Here is a 7705-nt window from a genome sequence, read left to right on the forward strand (position 1 = left end):
CCAATGGAGAAAATAGAGGTTTTGCTCTGTAGCTCCTGTGCAGGAGCAAGTATGGCAAAGGAAGCTGAGATGCAGAAGGAAGCAAGAGAGTGAGAAGGAAGCAGACAACAGCCAGTTGCTTGAGGGCCTGATAGGAGCCCTCCAGGGGCCTGATTCAGCCCCCGGGCCACATGTTTGTCACCCCTGCCCTAGTCAATCTGCAGCAGTCCTTACAATCTCCATACGTCATTAAAAAAATTTAAAGGGAAGACTTGGAGCTGAGACTTAAAAGCAAGTATGAAAGTTCTTGTTACAGAAAGTGATCATCCCTCTGTGTTTGCACTATCCAGTTTGCAGTGCTCATTCACCACTGGTGACTTATAACCTGGGTACGGGTTATATCCATCCTTTGTAGTCATGTGTCAGGCTTCCTGCACACTCTTGCTTTTTGGCCTTTTGGCGTCACTTTGTAAGGAAATGTACGGTCCCTTGAAGTGACTGCTTTATGCATCTGGAATTGGGTTTGGCCTATGGAGGTATATAAGGGGAAACAACCGGCTACTGTTCTGCTCTGTTTGAAGAAAAAGCTCAAGATGAACAGACTCCCTTGAAGAAGGCGGTTGGTAAAACGTGTAGGGAATTAATTCTGAATTAATAAAATATATCTACTATATTTTGCACCATTGGCTTTGGCCTTATTTTTTCTCTCTCTGTGGAAGCTTCTGCCACAGCAGGTATGCTTGGTCTTTAAAATGCCACATGACCGTTTGGGACGTTGCGCTGTTACAGGCAAAGACTGTTACGCCCATGGAATTTGATGCTAAAATACTAATACGTGCTTGGTACTGGCTGGCACAGGAATGTTGGTTCAGGTTTCGCCTGGAACTGTTGCTTTGACATTTCCCATTACTGAGAGTAGTAGAGATTGATGTTACGTTTGATCTGTGAAGGATAAAGATTTTCCTGCCGTGTAGGCTGAAAAGTCACCAGATTGACTGAAGTGCCTAAAGAAAAGCTTTAAATATTTAAACCTTTCATGCAACTCTCCCTGGTAAATGAACCATTTTTTTTTTTTGCAGTAGCTTCCCTCTTCACATGACACAGATTGTCAGTACATAGCCACATGGTTAGAAGTTCCTTTCATTTCAGATTAGATGAGATGTAGCTCCAGTTTTCATTAAAAATGATGTTTATTAACTCTCCTCTACTGAACCAATTAGGTGTTTTGCATGCAGGTCTAAGATAGCTTTTTTGTATGTAGGTCTGAGGTAGCTTTTTGTTAGATACTTGTGAGTTGTATGGTTGCAGTGTAACTGTAAAGCATGGAGGCAGAAATAATGAGTTCCTGGAAATTAGAAACTAAAGGTTGGCTCCAGAGGCGCTTTTCTAGTGGTGTTAAGTGCTCTGCTCTTGAGTAGAGTTGTAAAATTTCTGGAAATTTTGAAACTCAGAAAAAAACGCCCAGTTTTTTCCTGGGATTATTTTTTTTAATAGAAATTTTTGGGAAAATTGAAAAAAAATGCTACATTAGCACTTTTTTCTTTTCCAGATTGAAAGTCATTCTGTTACTTTAGGAACATTTAAAATATGATAATGTGATAATTTCATGCCAAGTAAAATTGTCCAACCAGCATATTAAAAATATAGTGTATCCAAACAATTACAACAAACAGAATTTACTTTTTGAAATAATATTTATTTGTAATTGTAACAAATGGAGCAACAATCTCCTGAACTGTTTACTAGTTTATTTGGAACAGACAAAACCCTCCACAAAACGATTTTTAAAAATTCAGAAGTAACAATTATTCATATTTCCTCTCCACAGTAGTAAATTAAAAAACCCTCATTCTCATCAAAAGAATTGAAGGGGGGAAGTATATAGAAGGGAGTGTAGGACTAAGTTTCAATGAATGGGCATGACCTAGGACTTGCTTGTTCTCAGTGCATAGAAATTAGAATTATCTGATACCATATATATTTTTTAGAAATGATTTGGAAAATATTTGAACACCTTGTCTTAAAATATGTTGTTCATCATGTTAAAATAAAATGTCCCATAATCAATTTCTTTTCTTTTTTTCAATTTTTCCAATTTTTCGGAAAAAAACAAAAACAAAAAGCAAGCAAATCAGTTTTTTTCCGAATTTTTTCAGTTTTTTTCCGGGCCTTCACATCTCTACTCTTGAAGAAACACTCTACTAATGCAAAGGTGTTAAACTCATTTGTTACAAGGGCCGATCTGACATAAATGTGACTTTGCTGGCCTGGGACATGCTTGCCATAAAATGTAACACCACGTACTGGAGATCTAAAGTTTATAAAGGGCTCAGCCAAACCTAGTTAACAATATTTTTTTTTATTCAAAATAAAAGCATGCTTACAACATTAACACTCTGAAAAGTATTAAGAGTATTTCCTCACAGTATCTCCCTGATTCCAGTCTTCTGACTTCCATTGCCTGTCACACACTGGCACTGGGACAGTATACAGGGACATAATGCACACAGCCTCTGTCATCTGGCAATAAAGATAATGACCAGTTGCTCATGGGATGGATAAGAGCCCTGAATGGGCTGTTCCTTCCCGTGGGCTACATGTTTGACACCCCTGTGCTGATGGATGTATGCTGTCCCACTAAGAGAAGGTCGTATGCAGCATAATGCTTCTAGCACAAGGTGTGGCGTAGTGCACAACAACTGCTCCGAGGCAGCTGCAGTTCCTCTTGCACAGAAGAGGACAATATTGGATTTATATCCTGCCTTCCACTCCGAATCTCAGAGTGGCTCACAATCTCCTTTATCTTCCTCCCTCACAACAGACACCCTGTGAGGTGGATGAGGCTGAGAGGGCTCTCACAGCAGCTCCCCTTTCAAGGACGACCTCTGCCAGAGCTATGGCTGACCTAAGGAAAAAGAAATGGCAGCCACTGCTTGAGTTCTAATTGGGCTCAAGCAAGTTGAAGCTTCCTCCCAAAGCCCAACATATGAGTGTTCCCATGTAAGCCTTGGTGGTCCTCAGAAGCCTGAGTCCTGCTTGCTGGGCATGATGAATCTGAGGGGAAGTGCGGAAGCCCAGTGGGAGATCAGCCTGCTTCCTGCAAGCCGAAACCTGAGACCTTCCAGCTCTTTGAATGTTGTTCCTTACCTAGGCTAGCGAGGTTCGTCTCAGTTAGTTCTGCTACATTTTCCCCATTGGTTTCTACTGCTGCTATTTATTGCTAAAATATGACTAAGTGTTCTTTGCCTTTGATGTTTCAGGCCTTATACTTTGTTTCCTTTTTAATTTAAAATATTTTAATATTACCTCTTCCGTATTTTACAAGATACAAGCAGTGAAACTAAACAGCTTTGGAAACCAGCAAAACTTAAAATATAAAAAAGATCCATGTCAAAATCAGCAATGCAGTAGCCAGTTAACCCCATGGAAGAAGAGGGTTTGGAATTAAACCACCTTGCAAGCCTTCCTAAAAGCCAGTAGGGAAGAAATGGATGGCTTTTCCTTCTGCTGGGATTACTAAGCATTGGAATACTACAGAAAAAAGGCTCAACTGTCAATACGGAGATTTCCTACTGAAAGGATCAGGACTCCCAGCCTCCTTTCCCAGTTCTGAGGCCCCACCGTTTTGTCTCCTGCTGCCCAGTGCCCGCCCACCATGGAGACAGATGACAGTCTTGTGCAGCCCTTAGAGGAATAGCCGCTTGGCAACTGACTGCCTTGTGTCCCTTTTAAAATAGCGTGTCTGAAATGGAGGTCTGTGCTACAGAAAACTGCTTTCAGAATCAAAAGTTTAAATAATTATTAAAAGGAAGCTGCTTATACATGTACTCTTATTTCAACACCATATTTGAGCAAGGAAAACGAAATAAATTGGTAAAAACGCACATCCTCTTGTCCCTTTCAATATATATGATGGTAAAATATACGGCAGGTTCTTTACCTTAGGCATTCTGAATTCTCTAAAGATCTCCCATTACCTCAAAGTTAGCTTCAGCTTCCCCAGGCGAACGCATCTTCATTGGCTGCCAGTTTGCAGACCAGGGCTCAGAATCATTTTCAGCTCAGCATCCCGTAAGAAAAAGAGACCTAATTCCTGTTGTCAGGATGTTTTAATAAATCCCTGTCTCCTTCCACTGACCAGGTCAGGTAGGGGTCAGAGCTTTTCCTGTAGGTTCTAGAAATCCCCATCCTGATGGTCTCTCTGGTATTCTCAGTCCTCCAAATCTATGTTCCCTGCTAAGAGGAGGATGTGTGTGTGAACAGACTCATTTCATTGTCTCTCCTAGATCTATTAACATTTGTATAAAGATAAACTGGGAAGAGCCCCATGGTCCGGAGTGGTAAAGCTGCAGTATCGCAGTCAAAGCTCTGCTCACGACCTGAGTTTGATCCCAGCAGAAGCTGGTTCAGGTAGCCAGCTCCAGGTTGACGCAGCCTTCCATCCTTCCGTGGTCGGTAAAATGAGTACCCAGCTTGCTGGGGGGGAAGCGTAGATGACTGGGGAAGGCAATGGCAAACCACCCCGTAAAAAGTCTGTTGTGAAAACATTGTGATCCGACGTCACCCCAGAGTTGGAAACGACTGGTGCTTGCACAGGGGACTACCTTTACCTTTAAGCTGGGAAGCCATTGTCCACACTTCCCTGCCTAGAGGGGGAAAAACCCTTTTAAAATGCCAACTGGAGGTTTGCTGCTTGCCAACTTCCAAGAAAAAATCCTTTCTTCATGGGCTGTTCCTTGCTGTTGGACACCATCACATCGTATTTCTTGTCTCTAGCTTTCTTGATACATTGTCCTCCTGTTCTGGGTGAGATCATAACTTCAACTACTTCCTGGTATATGACTATGATGTCATGGGTGCGCAGTTTAGCAAGTCCCATATTGCCACTCGGTAGTTAAAGGCAGTCCCGGCATTAGAAATGTTGAAGACCAAAGGTGATATTTAAAAAACAGTGGCACCTCTATTTCCCAATCGGTTTCCAAGTTTACCATCCAAGTCAGATCATGTCAGTGATCTTATCCACAAAATCCTCATTTTGGCTCAAGCTTACTAGCAATAGAATAATTAAGTCATTCCTACATTCTGTCATGTTGCTGTTTTATTGGTTTCACCTGCTAATGCTACCCAGATCAAAGATTTTCTAAACTTGTTGATTTTGCTCTTCTGCCGTTGGATTTCAGCTTTGTACCACTTTGCATTCTAAACCACTGCCCACCAGCTCTATGTAGCTCTGCTCGCTGTACCTCATTCCTTGTCTGAAGAAGTGTGCATGCACATGAAAGGTGACATTCTGAATAAAACTGTGTTGGTCTTAAAGGTGCTACTGGACTCCTACTTTGTTCTGCTGCTTCAGACCAGGGCTCTATTTCTATTTCCTTTGCGTATTAGGCTATGCCCCCCTGATATAGCCAGTCCTCCTGGAGCTTACAGCAGGCCCTGTAAGCTGTTGGAAGATTGGCTACATCAGGGGGTGTGGCCTAATATGCAGAGGAGCTCCTGCTAGAAAAAGAGCCTTGCTTCAGACCAACACGACTGCCCGCCTGGACTTATCCACAATTGTTGGTCTAAAGCCAAACGATGATTTCCAGTTGGCTAGGGAAGGCAATGGCAAACCACCCCACCATAAAAAGTCTGCTGTGAAAACGTTGTGAAAGTAACGTCACCCCAGATTTGGAAACGACTGGTGCTTGCACAGGGGACTACCTTTACCTTTTTATCTCCCAATCACTGCCTCGTCCTAGGAATGATATAATTGCGGGCTACCACAAATAATTTAGTTGGATGGGACTCAGCTGACTCATCAATAGTGGAAAACAGTCCCTTTGCTGTCACTGCCACCAAAGAGGCTGGCAAATGAGCTCTGTCTGATTCTGCACGAATCTTCTGCCAGCAGCACTCAGGATACCAAGGCTAGCTGAGAATCTCACATTTGAGAAGGATGGTTTCCAAATGACAAATCTGTGAATTTGATTTGGCATCAGATCTCGTGAAAAGGAAGCCCAGGACCACAGTGATGACACGGAACTGACATATTTCTGGCTCAGATTTTTGATGTGTAGCCCCTTAGTACATTTGTAAATTGCTCACGGACCAAATCCATTTGAACCAGCCGCCGCCGTTGCTGCTCAGATGTATTTACTGTTTTGAAGACTTGCTTTAGATACTTATTTGACTTCCAAAGTAAAGCTCTCAAGCATATTTACTTGAGAACTAGTATCATTAAATCCTGTGGGACTTACTACTGAATTCATAGGTCCAGGATCGGGCCACTGTGTGACACAGAGTGTTGGATTGGATGACCCATTGGCCTGATCCAACATGACTTCTTATGTTCTTATGAACAGTGCAGTTTTTGGGACCCAGCTTATAAAAAAGTTGTAATTGCGAAGGTGAAGAGGCTTGCTGCAGTGTTCCCGCTAAGCTGAGTCAGTGTGAGCTTAGAGGGTTTTTTAGCCTCCGGTTCACACATTTTTAGCCTCAGCTGAGGCATGGCCCCAGAGCAAACTAATTTATCCGGTAGCTCACAACTTTAATGCCTGTAGCTCACAAAGTCGAATTGCTGGTCACAAAACTTCACAGCTTAGAGGGAGCATTGGCTAAGGGCTTCAGCAAATGGCACCACCATCTTAGCTGGCTGTTACAGAAAGGAAGTTCGGTATTTTTCAGTTACTAGAAAACAGCTGATTTCTGCCAACAAATCTCTACTGCAGGGTTCTCGAACTCATTTGTTGTGGGGGCCGAATCTGACATAAATGAGGCCTTGTTGGGCCAGGCCATGTGTGTTCCTATTTAAGATTAGGCAGTAGAGATATAAACTTTATAAAGGACACAAACAAACACAATTAAAGCTTTTTTTAAAAAAATGTTAAAAATAAAACATGCTTAAAACATTAGCGTTCATTGGTCTTAAAGGTGCTTTCTTTGTATTTCTCCCATGGGATCCAGGGAATTGGGCAAAAGAAGCTCTGGCTCGTTCCTTCCTTCCCCGGGGACCAGGAGGGGAGGAGCCTCAGGGAATAGAAGGAAAAGATGCTTGGCTCAGTAGCTCTGCTGTGCGACTGAGAGAGCCTGGCAAAGCAAGCTCTGCCTCCACCCCTTGTCCCCAAGGGAGGAGGTTCAGCCGATGGAGAAAACTGAGGTTTTGCTCTGTAGCTCCTGTGCGATTGAGCAAGCCTTGCAAAGCAAGCTGAGATGCAGAAGGAAGCAAGATATAGGGAGAAGGAAGCAGATGACAGCCAGTTGCTTGGAGGCCTGATAGGAGCCCTCTGAGGGCCTCATTTGGCCTCCGGGTCGCGTGTTTGACACCCTTGCTCTAGTGCTTCTGGACTATACTTCAAGCTTCCCTGTTTATTAGCACGTTGCTTGGCATATCTGTGTGACTCCTTTTCCACACGTTGAACCCTAAGAGCTGTGGGTGGGAAGTCTCTAGCCCTCAAGGAACACCATCCACCATCACTCCTCTATTTTCGCACAATACACTGAATTTGAGAAACAAGGAATACTGAAATATGGGATAGTCTTAGAGAAAACCACTAGTATCCAGTGGAAACCATGTAGCCTTTTCTTCTGCAAAGGGCTAAAATAACCTTTGTCAAGGAACAATCTGCAAACAGGAATTTTGGATAAGGAAAAGCCCCCCCCCCCCAACCCCTACTCCACATATGCTTCATACAGTAGATGTTGCCTGCCATCTAGTGGTGTCTTGCTGAAGGTGTCGAGCTATGGA

Source organism: Heteronotia binoei, chromosome 16, assembly GCF_032191835.1.
Source record: "Heteronotia binoei isolate CCM8104 ecotype False Entrance Well chromosome 16, APGP_CSIRO_Hbin_v1, whole genome shotgun sequence".
NCBI lineage: Eukaryota > Metazoa > Chordata > Lepidosauria > Squamata > Gekkonidae > Heteronotia > Heteronotia binoei.